The sequence below is a fragment of the Neofelis nebulosa genome, chromosome 2, assembly GCF_028018385.1.
Source record: "Neofelis nebulosa isolate mNeoNeb1 chromosome 2, mNeoNeb1.pri, whole genome shotgun sequence".
Classification (NCBI taxonomy): domain Eukaryota; kingdom Metazoa; phylum Chordata; class Mammalia; order Carnivora; family Felidae; genus Neofelis; species Neofelis nebulosa.
The window spans coordinates 163,770,026-163,788,147 of record NC_080783.1 but is presented as its reverse complement, the minus strand read 5'-3'; the positions used below and the strand labels follow the sequence as shown (position 1 = coordinate 163,788,147).

Sequence of the window (18,122 nt, the reverse complement as noted above, 5' to 3'; positions counted from 1 at the left end):
CAGTACAAGTGGGTTAGTCATAGTTCCTTGAATAGACCTGAAAAAGAACATTGTGCTTTCTTTGCTTGAGATATCCCAAGGCATAATGTCATATGCCAAAGACTTGTGACCTTTTTTCATAATTTATTTCAAATGTCACCTTTTCCATGACACCTTTTCTGAGGTCCCCGCTAAACTGTTGTATATTCCCTTGTCTTCTGATGCTTATATTTTCCCTAGTCTTATAGTTATTAATGTACATGTTGTCCTTCCTATTTTGTATGCTCTGCAGGGGGAGGGGGCTGACTGTTATATCCCTCCAGTTTTGTTTTGTTTTTTTTCCCCTGCATGGTCTGTGTCCACTAAGAGCATAGTGGATCTGGATAAATTGCATTGGCTAAATTTAAAGATTCAGATTATTTTAAGGTAGGGCTAATGGTTCATATCAGATGGAATGTTTTATATTTGTGTATTACAGTAACCAAAGAAAATACAACTTTGGTTGACATGAAGGCAGATAATAAAATTAGGAGTAACCTTTCTGTCACTTATTAAAAAATATTTATTAACTGTCTATTTTGTATCAGGCATTTTCCTAAGCACTACAAAATGCCTCTATTGTTATCCAACAACACGGTTAATATTTAGAAAAAATTATAGGATACTGGAAAAAATAGAATTTATGATCAGTTACTCAATTTACAAATCCATAATTAGAAAAGTTTTTTTGGTGCTTTTTCATAAAAGCCTGACTTAATTCCAACAGTTACCAGGAAGTTAACAAAAATGTAATAATTTTCTTACTATATATAGTGTGACACAATTGCAGTGTAGCTGAGGATTTTCTAATGTTCCCAGAAATATATCACAATTTATAAGAGGACTATCTAGGTTTAGTTTTGTTTTTGAGAATTAGCAGAGACAGAGGAGACAGCTGCTAGATAAAAAAATGCCACAGGGAATATACATGATGGCATTCTAATTTATTATCATTCTTACATTATGAATTATGGATTCTTTTGTTTATCTACTTGATAAACTAAAACTGATTCTTGGGATTGAGGATCTTTTCCTGTGAATAAGAGGAGAAAAATGATAAATTGAGAGAATTTCTAATCTCTAATATTGAGAATTTCTATTCTGTTATACCAACCTCCAAAAGTGTTTCTGTTTTGGTGTTTTCATTCCATGACGGTGCTTTTTTTTTTTTTTTCTTCTTTTTAAAAGCAAGCTGGTATTGTATTCTTAAAGAAAGAAAAGGGTAGACCAAACAATTGTTGCAAGATAAGCGTCCTTATTTGGTCACAAAAATTTCAAAATTATGAAATACACATTAATTGAATATTTATAAAAAGCACACACTTGTATCTTTCAGGTTCTTATGTACAGAAACTTTAGTGACAAGTCATTAAAGGGAACATAGATGACTAGAATATCAGAGATTCAAGAGGTGCATAAATGTGTCATTTGATGCTCATTGTCACTCATTTTGAGTTCTCATACTTCTCAGTTCTTGGGTCTTAAAGTGCTGTTTCAGGCTTGATCCAAGTCCTCCCGAATGTCGTGTGTATTTCAGCACCACGTTTTAATTGATTGATGTAAAAATTAATGATCTACTTCAGAGAAAGTTAATTTTATAATCTTTTGTGACTATTATCTCTAATAAGTTAGTTTTATGGAATGATAAACTTTATTATTTTTTTCTGATGATACATAATGGAAATAACAAAAATCAAAGGGGATACAAAGCAGTGAATATTCCCCAAGATTCTTAATATTTCCACCAGGACTTTGCAAATTTGGAACACATCACACATTACTCTGTGCTTGAAGGAACCTGGATCCCAAAGATGAGGTTGCATTTTCCACTCCCAAAAACCAAACCAACAACAACAAACCAGAAAACCAATTGGAGCAACTTCTTTACACATTTTTCCTTTGGAAATAACGATATAAGTTTAGTATTTGCTTTCTTTTATTCCTTTTATCTCCCAGAAGGATATTGCTCAGATGTCTGTGTTGCTGTGATTCACTTGAGTCTTTGGGAGTGAGGTAAATGGTTAACTCTGGTGGACAAAGAAGTTTACTCTAGCTTCAAACATTGGGTGCCACAAACATTTGGCTTGAAACCTTGCAACTTCCTTTTTCTTTTAGTTAAGTAATGGTACCAATGTCTTCCTGCTTCTGCTGGAATCCTTTCATAAAAGTTCTTCTGTGTGTTACAAGTTTTATGTTTGCTTAACTTGAGAGGTAATTCCCAAATAAGGTCTAATATATGATTTTTTGATAAATAAAATAAAGCAGTAGAACTTTTCACTTTAGTTGAATCCAAAAGGCTCAGCTACATTTTCTTTCTTCTTTTTTTTTTTTTTAAATGTTTATTATTTTGAGAGAGAGAGCGTGAGTGGGAGAGGGGAAACAAGAGAGGGAGACACAGAATCCAAAGCAGGCTCTGGGCTTGGAGCTGTCCGCACAGAGCCTGATGTGGGGCTCGAACTCACAAACTGAGAGACCATGACCTGAGCCAAAGTCAGGCACTCAACCAGCTCAGCCACCCAGGTGCCCCTCAGCTACGTTTTCAGTGCTTACTTCTTCAACAAAATTTGACAATCTGATTTTTCACATTGTTTGAATATCAAATTCCTATTAGTGAGATGTGACTTGGTTGTAAAAGAAGAGGGAGGTGTAACTTATTATACAGTGGTAATTTTTTCTTTAGGACACAGTAAGTTTTTGCCTAAGTGTTTGTAAACTTATTTTGTTTAAGTTTTTATTTTAATTTCAGGTAGCTTGTGTACAGTGTTTTGTTAGTTTCAACTTACAGCATAGTGATTCAACACTTCCGTACAACACCCAGTGCTCGTCATAGCAAGCGCATTCCTTAATTCCCATCACCTATTCATTCACCCCCCAACCCTACAACATGATAAATTAAAGTTGATTTTGTTCCTCACATCTTCTTATTTAACTTTTTTTTTTACTTCAAAAACAAAATATCTACACTAAATTTCTGATATAGCTCCTGCATAGAGTATTGAAATGCTATTATATATTAAGAATCTGAAGTCCTTAGTAACAAATTAAAGTTATTTGATTTCTTGGGGGTACTTTCAAGTCAAATATCTCATTGCCACTGCTGGTAGTTAGAAGGTTCTGGAAGCCTATCCACATCATGGTATATTTTGGTAATGAACCCAAATGCCATGTGAGAAAATTGACAAGATTGGAGGAGAGGACAAAAAACAAAGAACAGTAGTTTTTGACCTTTGTGCAAGCATTATGTCTTCATTTTTAAAAAGTTTATTTATTTATTTTGAGAGAGAGAGAGACAGTGAGCGGGAGAGGGGCAGAGAGAGAGGGAGAGAGAGAGAATCCCAAGCAGGCTCCACGCTATCAGCACAAAGCCCAACTCAGGGCTTGACCTCATGAATTGTGAGGTCATAGCCTGAGCCAAAACCAAGAGTTGGATGCTCAACCAACTGGACCACCCAGTTACCCCAAGAATTATGTTTTTAATATAACACTGAACCCCATCACTGACTAAATTCTAGTAGTTTTCCAAAAGGATGTTATCTATCAGATTTCTATCTTTAATTTGTATCTTCAATTCCAACTTTATGTCATGGATTTCCTAGTTCTTCATATCTCATTCCTCACAAAGCTAGCCAACTTTTCAGATGTATTTAAACTCTTACGGAAGCTGAAATAATGAACCATGATACTGGAATCTCTATTGCTTCTAAAGAAAAAGACAGAATGAATTTAATTCCAAGAGCAAAATGTTGCCTTTACTAGTCCCTAGAGGTCCCAGATTTAAAAGGAAAGTTCTTACAAATTCCAATTCATTTAAACTGCCTCATAGATTTTTCTCAGTGGTTTGTTTTAATGTTCTGAAAACATGTTTAGAAATCAAAAGAAAATAAAGTCACAGGGAGAAGGAAAAGAGGAAGACTTCTAGAGCCTCTCCAAGGAGCAATGGAGAAATATTTAACTGCTGAATCAATTTTAAAGCATTTTGAAATCTTCATAATATCTTGATGATAAGTGTTGAATGACTCACAGTGACTTCCATTTGCAATAAATCTTAGGAGATAAAGTGAGAAGACTGTAAAATGCATTTTAAAGCCTGTTATGGAAGATACAAGTGGTGTCCATTTAGTGACATACAAAGTGTAAAAGCAAGCTTGGGATAATACTGTGAGTGCAGTTAAACTACTAATTTTGTGCCAGGCAGTGTGATATGTGTTTTAGAGGACACTAGCTAATGACATGTTTTCTTGTCCTCAAAGACCCCACAATTAAGTGTTGATAATAGAAGTGGAGGCTGGACAGTGGCCATGGTGGAGGTGAGCAGACATCTATTTGTCAAATGACAAGGTAAGGTAAGTAATCAATAATTAAAGTAAATCCTGGGGTGTCTGGGTGGCTCAGTTGGTTGAGCATCCAACTTCAGCTCCGGTCGTGGTCTCATGATCTCACGATTCGTGGGTTCAAGCCCTGCATCGGGCTCTGTGCTGACAGCTCAGAGCCTGGGGCCTGCTTTGGATTCTGTGTCTCCCTCTCTCTCTGCCCCTCCCCTGCTTGCACTCTGTCTCTCTCTCTCTCTCTCTCAAAAAATAAACATTAAAAAGTTTTAAAACAATGATTAATATAAATCCTGTATGAGATACTAATCCTGTATGAGATAGTAATGTTCGTTTGTTTTATTAATTCATTTATATTTACTAAGTACTTATTATATGTACTATTAGATAGAGGGGGTACTTACTTTATCAACCTTCCTCTTAAAGATTCTAGTGGAGAAGAGAAAACAAGAATACATCCTGGTCTTAGAGTGTGATGATCTGTAGATGATGTACTGTAGGGGCACAGGTTTGTACATGTGTGAAGAGAAGGGTTAGGAGTGACAGGATATAAGGATGGAATCCTTGGCAGGGGTCAGAACATGGACTGCCTTGTGCACAAAGGACACCGGACTGTAGGTCGTGTGGTGGGATGATACTGTAAAGCATGACTGCATATGTCCCCCTTTCCACCCAAATCACTCCTTTTAAGTGCAGGATTCTTCCCCATGTACTACTAGATTTGAGGCCTTTGAGAACCCCATTGCCCCTTGAAAACAGAACACAGGTACACATGAGTAAATGTATATGAATATTATTGCTTTTAAGTGAAAAAAAAGCACCTATCATGGGTATATAAATTATATTTTGGGAGACTATAAGCTAGGTTAATGTGACAAATAGGTGTTTAAAATCTCTCCCTGGCACACGAGCATGTCACTGGGGGCCATGCCCAAAGAGTGAGCACAGCCACTGTGCTGCCCTGTTGGAAGAGTCATGAGGGCTAAAAGCATTCTGACAACTAATGATGTTCCTTTGGATGTCTTACAAGCTGCTAAAAGTGCAAGATAATAAAGAAAATCTAGTATAAATTAGATGAAAATCCTGGTGATGCAGGATCTTCACGTTTTGGGATTTTTTTTTGAGAACGACTTAAAATCATATTTTCATTCCTTTAAGCGACATTGAAACTCTACCTAGGGGCGCCTGGGTGGCTCAGTTGGTTAAGTGTCTGACTTCGGCTCAGGTCATGATCTCGCAGTCTGTGAGTTCAAGCCCCGCGTCAGGCTCTGTGCTGACAGCTCAGAGCCTGGAGCCTGTTTCAGATTCTGTGTCTCCCTCTCTCTCTGACCCTCCCCCACTCATACTCTGTCTCTCTCTGTCTCAAAAATAAATAAATGTTAAAAAAAAAAAAAAAAAAAAGAAACTCTACCTAAGCAGTAAGAAGACCAATGCCCTGAGATACCTTCAGGTGAAATGTGCTCATTTGGAAACCAAGATCTATGAAGAAATTATACTTAGAAATAAAGTATGCAGCATTAAACCCAATCTTTCCTTGGCAAGGGAAAAAAATTTCTGTGGTAATGTTGAACTTCTAGAAGCAGAGGTAGACTGGAACAGTGAAAATGATGTAGAGAATAAGTTGGCTGGAGTCCTTGCTATGGTCTGAATGTTTATGGCCTCTCAATATTTATATGTTGAAATCTTAAACCCTGAATTAATGGCATTAGAAGCTGGGGCCTTTGGGAGGTGATGAGGTCATGAAGGGGGGCACTCAAATAGGATTAGTACTCTTATGAAAGAAACTCCAGAGATCTAGTGCAGTCATTCACCATGTGAGAACATAGTGAGCAGTTGGCAGTCTACAACCCAGAAGAGGGCTCTCACCAGAACCCAAGTGTGGTGGCATTCTGATCTTGGATTTTGAGGCTTCCAGAACTATAAGAAATAAATGTTTGTTGCATATAATTCACCCAGTCTCTGATATTTTGTTATAGTGGCTCAAACAATCTAAAAACAGTCCTGAAAAATAAACAAGTCAAACCAGAAGTAAAAGCAGCAACAGTAGGAAACCCAGATCCCAAATGAATTTCAAAGTTCTGGTTTCCCTGCTCTAGATATATTCTCCAACCTCTAGGTAGGTAAGTGAATTAGCACAGAAATACAATGAACAAATCTTGAACAACCTGCAGGGTAGAATTTTCAGATCTGGTTGAGCTGTGTATTGTTTTAGATTTCCATGTTGAACCCAGTGACTACTTTACCAAGAAAGTTCTGACAAAAACTTACAGGATAAAATCAGACCCAGATAAGGCAGAACATTTTTGTTTTAAAGGCCCTGAAATAGTTGACCGCTGGGTGTAATACTGATTATAAAATTGCTAAAAAGGAAAATTGTTACAGTTAAAACAATCAGAAAAAACAGAAACACGGTGTCTAGGCACTGTTAGAACAATTACTGAACAACTCTGGAGTGATTCATTTTTTTAAAAATTAACTTCTTCAGCCTACAGATAGCATCTGGAGATGAAGAGTCATTGGATGAAGGTTCAGAATTCACATTAACATTGGATTTTGAAACTAGACACTTCTGGAAAACATGGTTCCACATACTGTGTATTACTTTTCTGGGGAAGCCATAGACATACTGATAAGTTTGAGGAAGGTGAGAAAGGAGAAGAATAGGTTATAGAAAGAGGAAGGAGGAAAAGTTGGATAATGCTGAAGTTGACCCTAATTGTAATTTTTTGACTGTGTATCTTTCATACATTTCTAGAAAAAAGCTACCCAACCCACTGAATGCATGCAGCAGGAAGAAGCAAGTACACTACTGTGAAGCTTGAACAGGTAGTAGATATGTCAGGGCACCAGGCTCAGTAGGCGGGGATTTAGTCATTGCTACAATAATTCTTATTGACAGTGTTTACAAATAACTTCTTTACGAGTGAATGGTTTTCATTTTAACTTCCTTCCTCCTTTTAAAAGTTTGCTTGTCACTCAAATGTTATCAGAAATAGAAATAAAGCTCTTACAGCACTTTCTAGGGGCTTGGGTACCAACATAGGTGATCTTTTCAGGCCCTGCACTGAGGGAGGACCTAATAGAAGCCATCTTGAGGTTGGGCATGGCAGGGGAGACTGTAGTGTTGGAATGGCCACTAGACAAATAGGGACGATAATATGCTAGTGTGGTTCAGAGGTTCTTAGAATCTTTTGTAACACTCCAGCAAAAGAATTTATTCTTTGTTTCTTTAGAAAAATTCCACATTTTCTTTCCAGCAACTAAAACCTGCTTCATGTAAAAACCACGTCATATGTGTATTTATGCTAACCAGCCAGACAAGCCAAGTTGAGTAAATTTCATGTTCTTCTTACATTTTCACACTGCACAGTTTGAATTTTTCAGAGAATGGGGTGAGTGGGGGAAAGTGGGTACACCGGATTTTGTGTGCTTCTTTGTGGGTTCATCCTCATATATATTAAAATCTTGTTTGTAGGCACTTTCACTTAGGCTATTGCTTATCTTCAAGATTTATGAAGCTATGTTTGTGACCAAAGGTCTGGTAACTTGGTCCAGAAGGAAATGGTGTCTATTAATCATTGTGAGGGGCCTATGCAGAAAATCTTCATCTTCTTGCCAATAGCTATTGAAGGAGAAGAATTGTTTTCATAATATACAGGCTGGATTTTGCAGTTAAAAATTAAATGGGCTGCAACCAAGAGTCAGGTTTTATTAGTTTTTTTTTTTTTTATTTCTCAACTAGTGTTGAGAAGCTTAGAATAGAAAGTATGAATTTCTCATTTTGAACCATAAATTTAAATTCTTGTTTTATCAGTAATACTTTCGTTTCTCAACTGCTCTATTTTACTTTGCTTTGAAAGCCCTGGATTTGGTACAATCTGTTTCTCGATTGAAGTGCCGAATGTTCAAACGTATGGCAGCAGTCTGTTGGCAGGGCACTAGTAGAACATCAGCATCATCACCGGGCATGCAGAGAATGCCTTGCCTTACACACATTTGTAACGTACTGTAGGGTTTTCAATGTGTATGAAATATTTAAAATATTTTATTAAAGTTGTAAAACATAAATTCCACACAAACGAAAATAAACCCAGTCAAAACAGGAATGATGAACCTTCTGTGGGCTAGAAAAAGGAGATGAGTTGAGGAGATAATGGTAATGCTGAACGGGTGTGAAGGTCTCTGAAAAGGTCTCTGAGAAGGAGGGAGGATGGACTCCCCAGGAAGTATGAGTGTCTGTTTTCTCTCTCACTTCCTGCCTGGAGTCACACAAGAAGGCCACTTCTCAGTATCATGGAGTCCCCATGCCACCATGTCAGGAATGCCATAAAATAGAGTTAGGGGCAGAGGGTTTAACGGAACTCTAGTGGTACTGAGGTGGCATAGTGTGCTAATTTTTTTCCATATTCTTAAGGAGGACAGCTGTTAGCTGTGAGAGGGAGAGAGAGAGAGAGAGAGAGAGAGAGAGAGAGAGACTTGATAGATCTGAGAAAGTCTCATATCCTTGATGAGGGACACTACAGAGGAAAGAAGTGTGGACCATAAAATCAAAGACCAGGTGGGAAGTTGGCTACCTCAGCGAATGCCAGCCAGTGGGGACTGAAGACACATCTGAGCGTTGACTGGGACTGGAATCTCACTAGATGGCAGCAGAGTGTAGGACCCAGGATCTATAGGGGAGAATCAGCTACCTTCCCTTCACCTCTGAGCTCCTACTTCCCACCCTTGCTTCTTTTTATTTTTCCTTCAGTTTCTTTTCTTTCTCATTTATTTATTTATTTTTATTGGAAAACAGACACAGGGCATATAACAGGATAAAAATATGGAAGGCCTCATGCATTTGTGTGTCATCTTTGGGCAGGGGCCAGACGAGTCTTCTCTGTATGGTTCCAGTTTTAGTATACGTGCTGCCGAAGCAAGCATTCCTACTCCCGCTTCTTATGATGACCCTTCTTTGGGAACTTATATGCTATTCCTCTGAGAAAAGCAGAGATGACAAATTCTAAATTGGTAGAATTTAACCTGGAATGGCTGAATTTACTCTTTTTTTTTTAAACTATATTTTTAAAAAAAGTTTATTTGTTTTAAGAGAGAGCGAATGGGGTGGGGGTGAGGACTTAAAGAAAGGGAGAGGAGAGAATCCCAACCAGACTCTGCATTGTCAGCACAGAGCCTGATGCAGGGCTTGAACTCATGAACTGTGAGATCATGACCTGAGCTGAAACCAAGAGCCGGCCACTTAACCGACTGAGTCACCCAGGTGTCCCTGAATTTACTCTTAAAGTAGTAAAATTTTGTTTCCTGTTTTCAAATACAGCTCTCAGCACCACCAACTCCCAGAATACTGCAAGGTCTAATCTCTTAATAAATTCCTTTTTCTGTATCAGTCACGGCAGTTCTTTTTCTCTGATTGAACCCTATTATAGAAGTTGATGTTGGATGTGGTTCCAGAAGAAGAGAACCTTAAGGATTGGTATCATGACTTGGCTCTGGATGTTTTTTGGAATTGGTTCTTGGGTGTGATTAGATTTAAAGGCAGTAATAACCTTGTTTCCATTGGTAAAAAGAGCACTTGTTTTTCATGACATGCAGTGGCGAAATAGTACTTAAACTGTCAGCAATAGACACTTATAATCCAATCCCTATGTAAGGCAGAGGTTCCTTTCAGGGCGGTTATAGAATTTTGGGTCCTGAACAAGGCTTTGAGTGGGGAACTTAAAACTCTGAGTTTACAATTTTCTTTCCCCTAGTTGTCCAGGTCACTCAGAAGCAACCAAAACACTCTATTAAACTCCTGATTTGTTCAGGACTGAGAGGAATCCTAGAATGCCCAAACAAGGAAAGTCCCAGGCAAACCAGGAAGAGTTTATATTCACTAAAGTGTTCTATGACAGCGTTTACTTGATTGCAGAAATTAGAGCCTGCAAGGACTTGGAAGATGCAGAAATAATCATTTCAACCACAGCTCGATTCAATTCACTGTTTGGTCTGTTTGGAAGACAGGCAGATCTTGGAGAATGAAAGTGGATTACTGTAAACTTAATCTGGTAGTGAATCCAGCAGCTCCCTTTCCAGATGAAATTTTGTCACTGGAGAAAATCAATACACCTTCTGGCATTTGGTAATTATTGACCTATTGAATGCTTTTTTTCTCTATACTAATTAATAAAATTGTTAACAAAACCAATTTGCTTTGACTCAGCCCCTTTATTATCCTACCTCAACTATCTGTATCAACTCTCTAGCATTTTACCATTATTAGGGTGTATTACCAAGGTTCTTCACATAAAAAACCAATTGGATACATAGAATATAGGAAGAGATTTATTATGAGGAATTAGCTCACACAATTTTGGAGGTTGAGAAGTCCCAAGATCTGCTACTTGCCAGCTGGAGACCCAGGAAAGCTGGTGGTGTGATTCTAGTCTACATCTGAAGACCTGAGAACCAGGGAGCCCATTGTGTAAATTTCATTCCAAGGGCAGAAGACTGATGTCTCAACTCAGCAGGCTGCCAGGTAGGAAACACAAAAGAACAAATTTCTCATTCCTTTGCCTTTTTGTTCTATTTTGTTCTTTTTGAAGGCTGTCAATAGATCAGATGAAGCCCACACACATTGGGGAAGGCAATCTACTTTATCAAGTCCACTGATTCAAATGCTAAGCTATCCAGAATCACCCTCACAGACACACCCCATAATAAGGTTTAATCTGGGCATTCCTTGGCCCATTCAAGTTGACACATAAATTTAATTATCATACAGGGATTAGCAAATTGTTTCTCTAAAGGCCCAGATAGTAAATATTTTGGGCTTTGTGGGCCACATAGAGTCTATCCTCCTTCTCCTTTTTCTATTCAATGTGAAAACCATTCTTTGTTCCCAGACTGAACAAGATTGGACTGTAAAACCCAGATTTGGCCCATAAATTATTGTTTGTCAACACTTCTAGTTCATAGGTAAGTGACCTAGTTAATACAACCACCAATTTCCACAGATAACTGGAATCTCAGAAAAGTTTAATAACTTGCCTACGTCACACAGAGAATAAATGTATTATCTTGGATTTTAAAAAGTTCTTATAAGATTCAAAAACTATTAATCTTTTCATTGCACTGATTCTTCTCAGATTTGATCCTTTTTACTGTTTTATTGTCACAAATGAGGAGTGATCCTACGTAATAATATAACTTGTTGACAAATTACTGTTTGAAAGACTATCTAACCATTGATTCCACTAAAACGGAAATCAATGCATTTGACCAACATTTTCATTATTATGCTAATTAGTTTAACAAATATTTATTGAAGATCTACCATGTGCAAAGCACTCTGCTAGGATCTGGAGACATAGTGACAAAAATTCTTCCCCCTCTCTTTTTTGTTCAAAGATTTTTCCCTTGATCAAATTCTCGTCAGGTTCTTTTGAGATTTTTTCAACTAGGCTTTGACTTTTTGATTTTTGTGTTAATCTCTGCATTGTCCAGTTTTAGCAAGAACACTGCTGTATCAGTTTAACCAGGATCCGCCATTCTCGTTGGGGTATTCTGGGGGTATACTTGACTGGGTCCTTCATCTTGCATCATCCCTCAGGTGATGTCTGATTACCATGATCTACATTCAGCAAGAATCCCAGTAGGACAGTTTAGCCAGAATTGCCCTTATGCCTGCTATTTCCTCTTAGTAATTTTCCATTTTATTGACTCCCCTCCATCTCTCACCCCACTCCTTTGCTATAAATTTCCATTTTCCTTGTTATATTTAGAGTTGAGTCCAATCACTCTGTCCTACTGTAAAACTCTATTGCTGTGCTCTCCAGCACTATCATGATAGTTCTCTTGAATAAATCTGCCTTACTATTCTTTAACAAGTATCATGAATAAGTTTTGTTTTAAAAATGGGTATCAGGCAAATTTTCTCTGTTCTTATAGAGATTACTATCCAGCAAACAAACTTTAAACAAATAGTTGAACAATAAAAGGAATGGAATCATGATATTACTCCAAAGAAGTCAAGTTGCTGTAGTGTTACTAGTAAATGACTTTTTTCCCAATAAGTCAACACTTAGTCAGGGGTGTGGTACATGGAAGTGAGAAGGGAGCTTGGTTAAGGGAGAGAAAGTTTAGCCATGTGATTTGTTGAACGTTACCTTACTACTACTTATTCTGTCCAGAAGTTCTCAGCTGGTTTTTTTTTTTTTAGTTATTTTTTTAAAATTATTTTTTATTTTTTATTATTTTAAAGAAAGAGAGAGTGTGAGGGTGGGAGAGTGCACAGAGGGAGAGAGAGAGAGAGAGAGAGAGAGAGAGGGGATCTAAGCAGGCTCCATGCTCAGTGCGGAGTCCAATGTGGGGCTTGATCCCACCACCCTGGGATCATGACCTGAGCTGAAGTCAAGAGTAGGATGCTCAACTGAATGAGCTACCCAGGTGCCCCTCAGCAGTTTTAATTAAAGAGTCATACCTCCCATAATAAATGGTAATGTTGGAAAGGGTGATTTTAATGTGATAATTGTACCCTTTAGTTCAGTGACTTTCTAATTTGGTGTGAGAGTTTACCAAAGTGCAGTGCTTATTAAACCTGCCAGTTTCAAGGCCTTCTTTCAGAACCTGATAAGACCTAGGAGAATGCATTTCTATCAAGCATTCCAGATGATTCTGAGGTAGGCAGTCCATGACTCACATTTCTGATAAATACTGCTTGAGACAGAAGGCAAAGGTGTTATATTGATCTTTGTTCCCTCAGCCTCCCAAGAAGGAATACAGCAGCTACCTTTAAAACTCTATTTTTAAAGAAGTTAAACCCACCTCAGACCTTTGTTAGGGACTCTTGTCCTTGGTAGTCTTACTTGCCTCTAGCTCTTATGTACTTCATTCCTCCTCATCCCCATCCTGACCTTCTGAGGTATCATTGAATTTTCTTGTTTGTAATTACTTTCTTGCTTAGATGATTTATGTTGTTTTTCTTATTTAGTCATTATTTTTGTTAAATACTGGCTTGCTCAAAATGTCACCTAAACAACTCATTGAGAAGGAAACACTGAATTTATCCTTACCATGGTTAGGGAGAGTACTGCATTGACAATGTCTTCACATCTTAGAGGGAGGACAAAGTTGGGATATTTATGAGAGTTTTGAAGTCCAGGTTAAGCCTGGACTTTCAGTGTAGGGGCTTGATTAGAAATGGGTTAAGAGTTACTGTGTAATATTTAAAAATTGGTAGATTTTGAGGTGATGGGTTGTAAATTTACCGAGGGCAGGACAAAGCTGATGTCCCAGCTCAACAGGAAGGAAAAGTTCCTTCTCACTCAGTCATTTTGTTCTATTCAGGTCTTCAATTGATTGGATAAGTTCCATCCATATTAAAGAGAACAGTTTGCTTACTCAGTCTACTGATTCAAATGTTAATCTCATCCAGAAACACCTCACAGACAATCCAGAATCAGGTATGACCAAATGTCTGGACACTCCATGGCCTAGTTAAGTTGACACATAAAATTACCCATCAAATGTGTTTTCTCCTTTGGGTAAGTAAAGTATTATTTCTTTGTCTTTGAAATTCAATAACTCAACTGGGTTTTATTAATTATTCTATGTCCATTTTCCCTTAAACAATTTAATCAAAGAGTCCCAGAAGCTGTTACTACTTATCCCATCCTCACCCTGTGACAGTCATCAAAAAGAAAAAAATGTATAGGAAACTTCTTGTCAACAAGAAAGACATTAATATCTATTGGAATGAGAGATATGCTAAATGTATATTTCCATAATTCTGTAATTTTTAACAAATAGTGTCTACTATGCATTTGCTAGACTCTTTTCTAGGTGACTTTGGCAGATAAAGTCTCTGCTGTCAAGTTGCATCTGATTTATGCATGATCCATGGTTAACTGCTCATATTTTTCGTATCATGGCTATAAGGTATGTGTAGTACTCATGTGTCTTATTCATGGGTGCTACTATCTTTTCATGTACTGGAGAAATTTTGTTGTTGTGTCCCACCTCTAATGGAAGAGTCAGGATGCAGATTAGTGGACATCCTTGCTGCTGCCACAGGCATGTGACATTGGCTTCAGCGATCATATGCAAAGTGTGGGACTTGATGTGGAAATGAGAAAAGAGGAAAAGGTGGTTTAAAGCAACAATCACTTAAATGTTTCTCATAATTCTGTCAAGAGTTTGGGCAAGGCACATGGGGATGGTTTGTTTAATCTCCACAGCGTCTGGAGCTCCAGCTGGGATGCTTGGGACGGCTGGGGGCTGGGATATTGAGGACGGCTTCTTCACTCATATCTCTGGCACTTGATGCTTCTTCATGCGACTTTTGCTCCAAATTGCATCTCATCCTCAGGGCCACTTTCTCTAGTTACTTAACCTTCTTACATGCCACCTCCGGGACCAAAGAGCATGAAGCAGAAGCTGCCGGACCTTCTTAAAGCCTAGGCTATGAAGTTCAAGATCATCATTTGCTCCAAATAATTTTCCTTTGATTTATAAATTATAATTTTCTTTTGAAAATAAATTTCCTTTGGATTTAATTTGTAAATGGTTTGGACTTTGAAAATGTAACTTAAAACAATCATAAGGCTATGTGTTGAGTTTTCTCCCCTATTTCTCCCAGTTTCAGGCAATCAATAGAAGAGTAACATTATAGCAGGTTTTCAGAAAACATTTGCTTATTTTCCACTGTTGATGTTAGACTCTAAAACATTCACAGTTTGGATATTATTGTAGATGTAAGCGTAGGTTTTTTCTGAAACCAAAAAATCATTCAAAAATCATTGTAAAAGGTACTATAAGAAGAATACACATGGTGGTTCAGAGAGCAACTTTGGAACTTGGCTGCCAAGTTCAAATCCGACTTACCTCTTACTGGCCATATGATGTGGAACATGTTACTTAGCCTGTCTGTGCCTTAAGTTCCTCAAATGTAAGGTCGAGATATTAACAGTTCCTCCCTTACTGAGTTATTGTGAAGGTTAAATGAATTCATACATGCAAAGCCCTTACTGTAACTAGTCTATACTAAATGCCCATCAATTTTAGCTGTTATTATTATTATACAAAACTATCAATTCAGTAGAATGTGGCAAAGGAGAAAAAGTGAAGACAAAAAAGAAAATGATAAAACTATGACTAGTGTGATAGTACATATGAAGATTCAGTAAATGTGTGTTGATTAATCTTCACTATTAAAGGAGAGATAATTAGATTGGGTAAACATTACAAAATCTAGCTATATGATGTATCCAAGAGTCAAATCTGGAATTAAACCACACAGAAAGATGAAAAAAATAAAAGGGTTATTAAAATACATATTAAGAAAACTATAATTAAAAGAAAGTTAGCAAAACAAATTAGTACAAAGTAGAAACCAAGACAAAAAGCATTAGTAGAGATAAAGGTTATCACAGAATAAAAAGGGAAGAATTTAGCAAGAAGATATAAAAATTATGAACTTCTGTGTACATAACATTGTCTCAAAATATAAAGCTGACACAATTACACAGTAAATCTGACAAATTCACAAATACGCTGGGAGGTTTTTAATAAACCTTATAAGGAATTGATAGATCAAGTAGATAAAAAAGTAATGATTTTGAATAAATAGCTTGATCTACACCCCAAAATAGAAAATATACATTCTTTTTAAGGATACATGAAACAGTAATAAACATTGGTCAGGTATTAGTTGTCAAAAGAAGTTCCAGTAAGGTTGGAACATGTCTTCTGAACACAGTACATTAAATTAGGAATCAAGAATAAAAAACTATTTAGAAAAACTCTATAGATTTATAAACCAAAAAAGTAATACTGCATAAGAAATTAAGGGGAAATCAAAATGAAAATTACAATCTATTTAGAATTGAGTGACAATGAATGTTCTATTCATCCAAGTTGCTAAGAAAAGTGCATAGAAGTTCATTTACAGCTCAATTTGAAAATAGCTCGAATTATTTAAGGAAGGACTTGAAAAGCTAAAGAAAATTGATGAAAGGAAATAAGAAAGATAAGAGAAATGAATAAAATAAGAAACAGAAACAGAGGATCAAGAAGTTTATTAAGATTTAGGCTGTATTTACAAAATTTGGTGTATGTGAAATGTTCTCTCATGACTGCTCTCTCATAGAGACAAAGAAGGAAGAGGCATTCATTCAAAGAGGAGAATTTTAGAATTTTTCAATGAACTTTTTCTCTGTTGTCATCTTATTTAACCACACAAATGTCTTCCTTTCCTTACTTTTTATTGTTAGTTTACATTAGAAGAAATAAAGAAATATTTTCCTCTTTGGAATTCACATGGTTTAGGAAATAAATGCATTTTCTAATGCATTTTCTCAAGTTTGCTCATCCCACTACAAATTCAAAGCAAAATATGTTAGACAAAATTAAATATAAATGTAGATATACATATTTAAGGGAAAAATAGTTACACATTCCTCACAGAGAAGTGGAGTAGAAAGTGTAAATGGCAAAAGCCAAATTCCTACCTAGTACGAGTTGAAACATACATGCAATATTTCAGACGTACATGTAAGAATTGGTGGAATGCACTCAATAAATCAGAAAAAAGTTTTCCTAAAATTTCAGGGCTCAGGTTTTGTTTAGTTGTACCTTAATATTTTGCAGCTACATCTGTCTTTTTAAGGAGTCTTGCCTTTTACATTATTCAGAATGATGCCATCTGTTTTATTATCAGGGAGGTTACTAATGGGAACTGTGTACAGACTGATTTCATCTATTTGCTATGCTAATAAATTCTAGGGAAGAAATTCTATTTTATTGAATTACTTACTTTTATGTAACTGGAATTGCTGTCATTTTCTCCTATGAAACCTCAATTGCCTTGTTCCGATTGCTCAAAATAGGTTGCTATAACAGGTAACCAAATGAGGTTTGCAGTCATAGAATATCCTGGTGTTCTTATTTAACACAATCATTTTGAACTTTAAATCAGATGGGCTCATTACTTTATTTCTTCAACATGCCTCATAGTTAAGGAAAAATTAGTATTAGTCTAGAATAAGAAGGTTTTATTGTTTCTCAACTCAAAACTTGTACTCTACTTCTTTTAATAGAATTATCTCTGATTTTGTGGTTTATAGATTTCCAATCTCATGAATTCATTGCATTGTCATTTTATTTTCAAGAACAAGCTGTGTACAGCTTGGATTACATTAGTATAAAATTTGCACTGCTAGTCATTGTTTTTAATTTTTTAAAATGTTTATTCTTTAAAAAAATTTTTTTAATGTTTATTTATTTCTGAGACAGAGAGAGACAGAGCATGAGTGGGGGAGGGGCAGAGAGAGAAGGAGACGCAGAACCTGAAGCAGGCTCCAGGCTCTGAGCTGTCAACAGACTGAGCCACCCAGGCATCCCTATGTTTATTCTTTTTTTGAGAGAGAGAGAGAGAGACAGAGAGAGAGAGAGAGAGAGAGAGAGAATCTGAAGCAGGCTCCAGGCTCTGAGCTGTCAGCCCAGAGCCTGATGCAGGGCTGGAACTCACAGACTGCGAGATGATGACCTGAGCCCAAGTCGGATGCTTAACTGACTGAGCCACCCAGGTGCCCCTAGTCATTGTTAAAAGGAAATGGAAAATATTAGTTTAGTTTAGTAGATATTTATTAAACATCTAATATGTGCTTGTTGTTGAGAGGAGAAGAAAACATAAAAAATGACTGCTTATGTCACTCAAAACTGACATGAGTAGAGTCATCAATCATTCAAAATAATGGTGCAAACGTTAAGTGCTATTTTGGACATTTTAACTTTTCTTTT

General features: G+C 36.8%; 1 non-coding gene across 1 annotated transcript; it reads right to left on the bottom strand.

Moving 5' to 3' along the window:
* Positions 1-9,159: 9,159 nt before the first annotated feature.
* Positions 9,160-9,266, bottom strand: LOC131505804 (U6 spliceosomal RNA). Its single transcript, XR_009258577.1, has one exon. It is a non-coding gene; the product is annotated as a U6 spliceosomal RNA (small nuclear RNA).
* Positions 9,267-18,122: the final 8,856 nt, after the last annotated feature.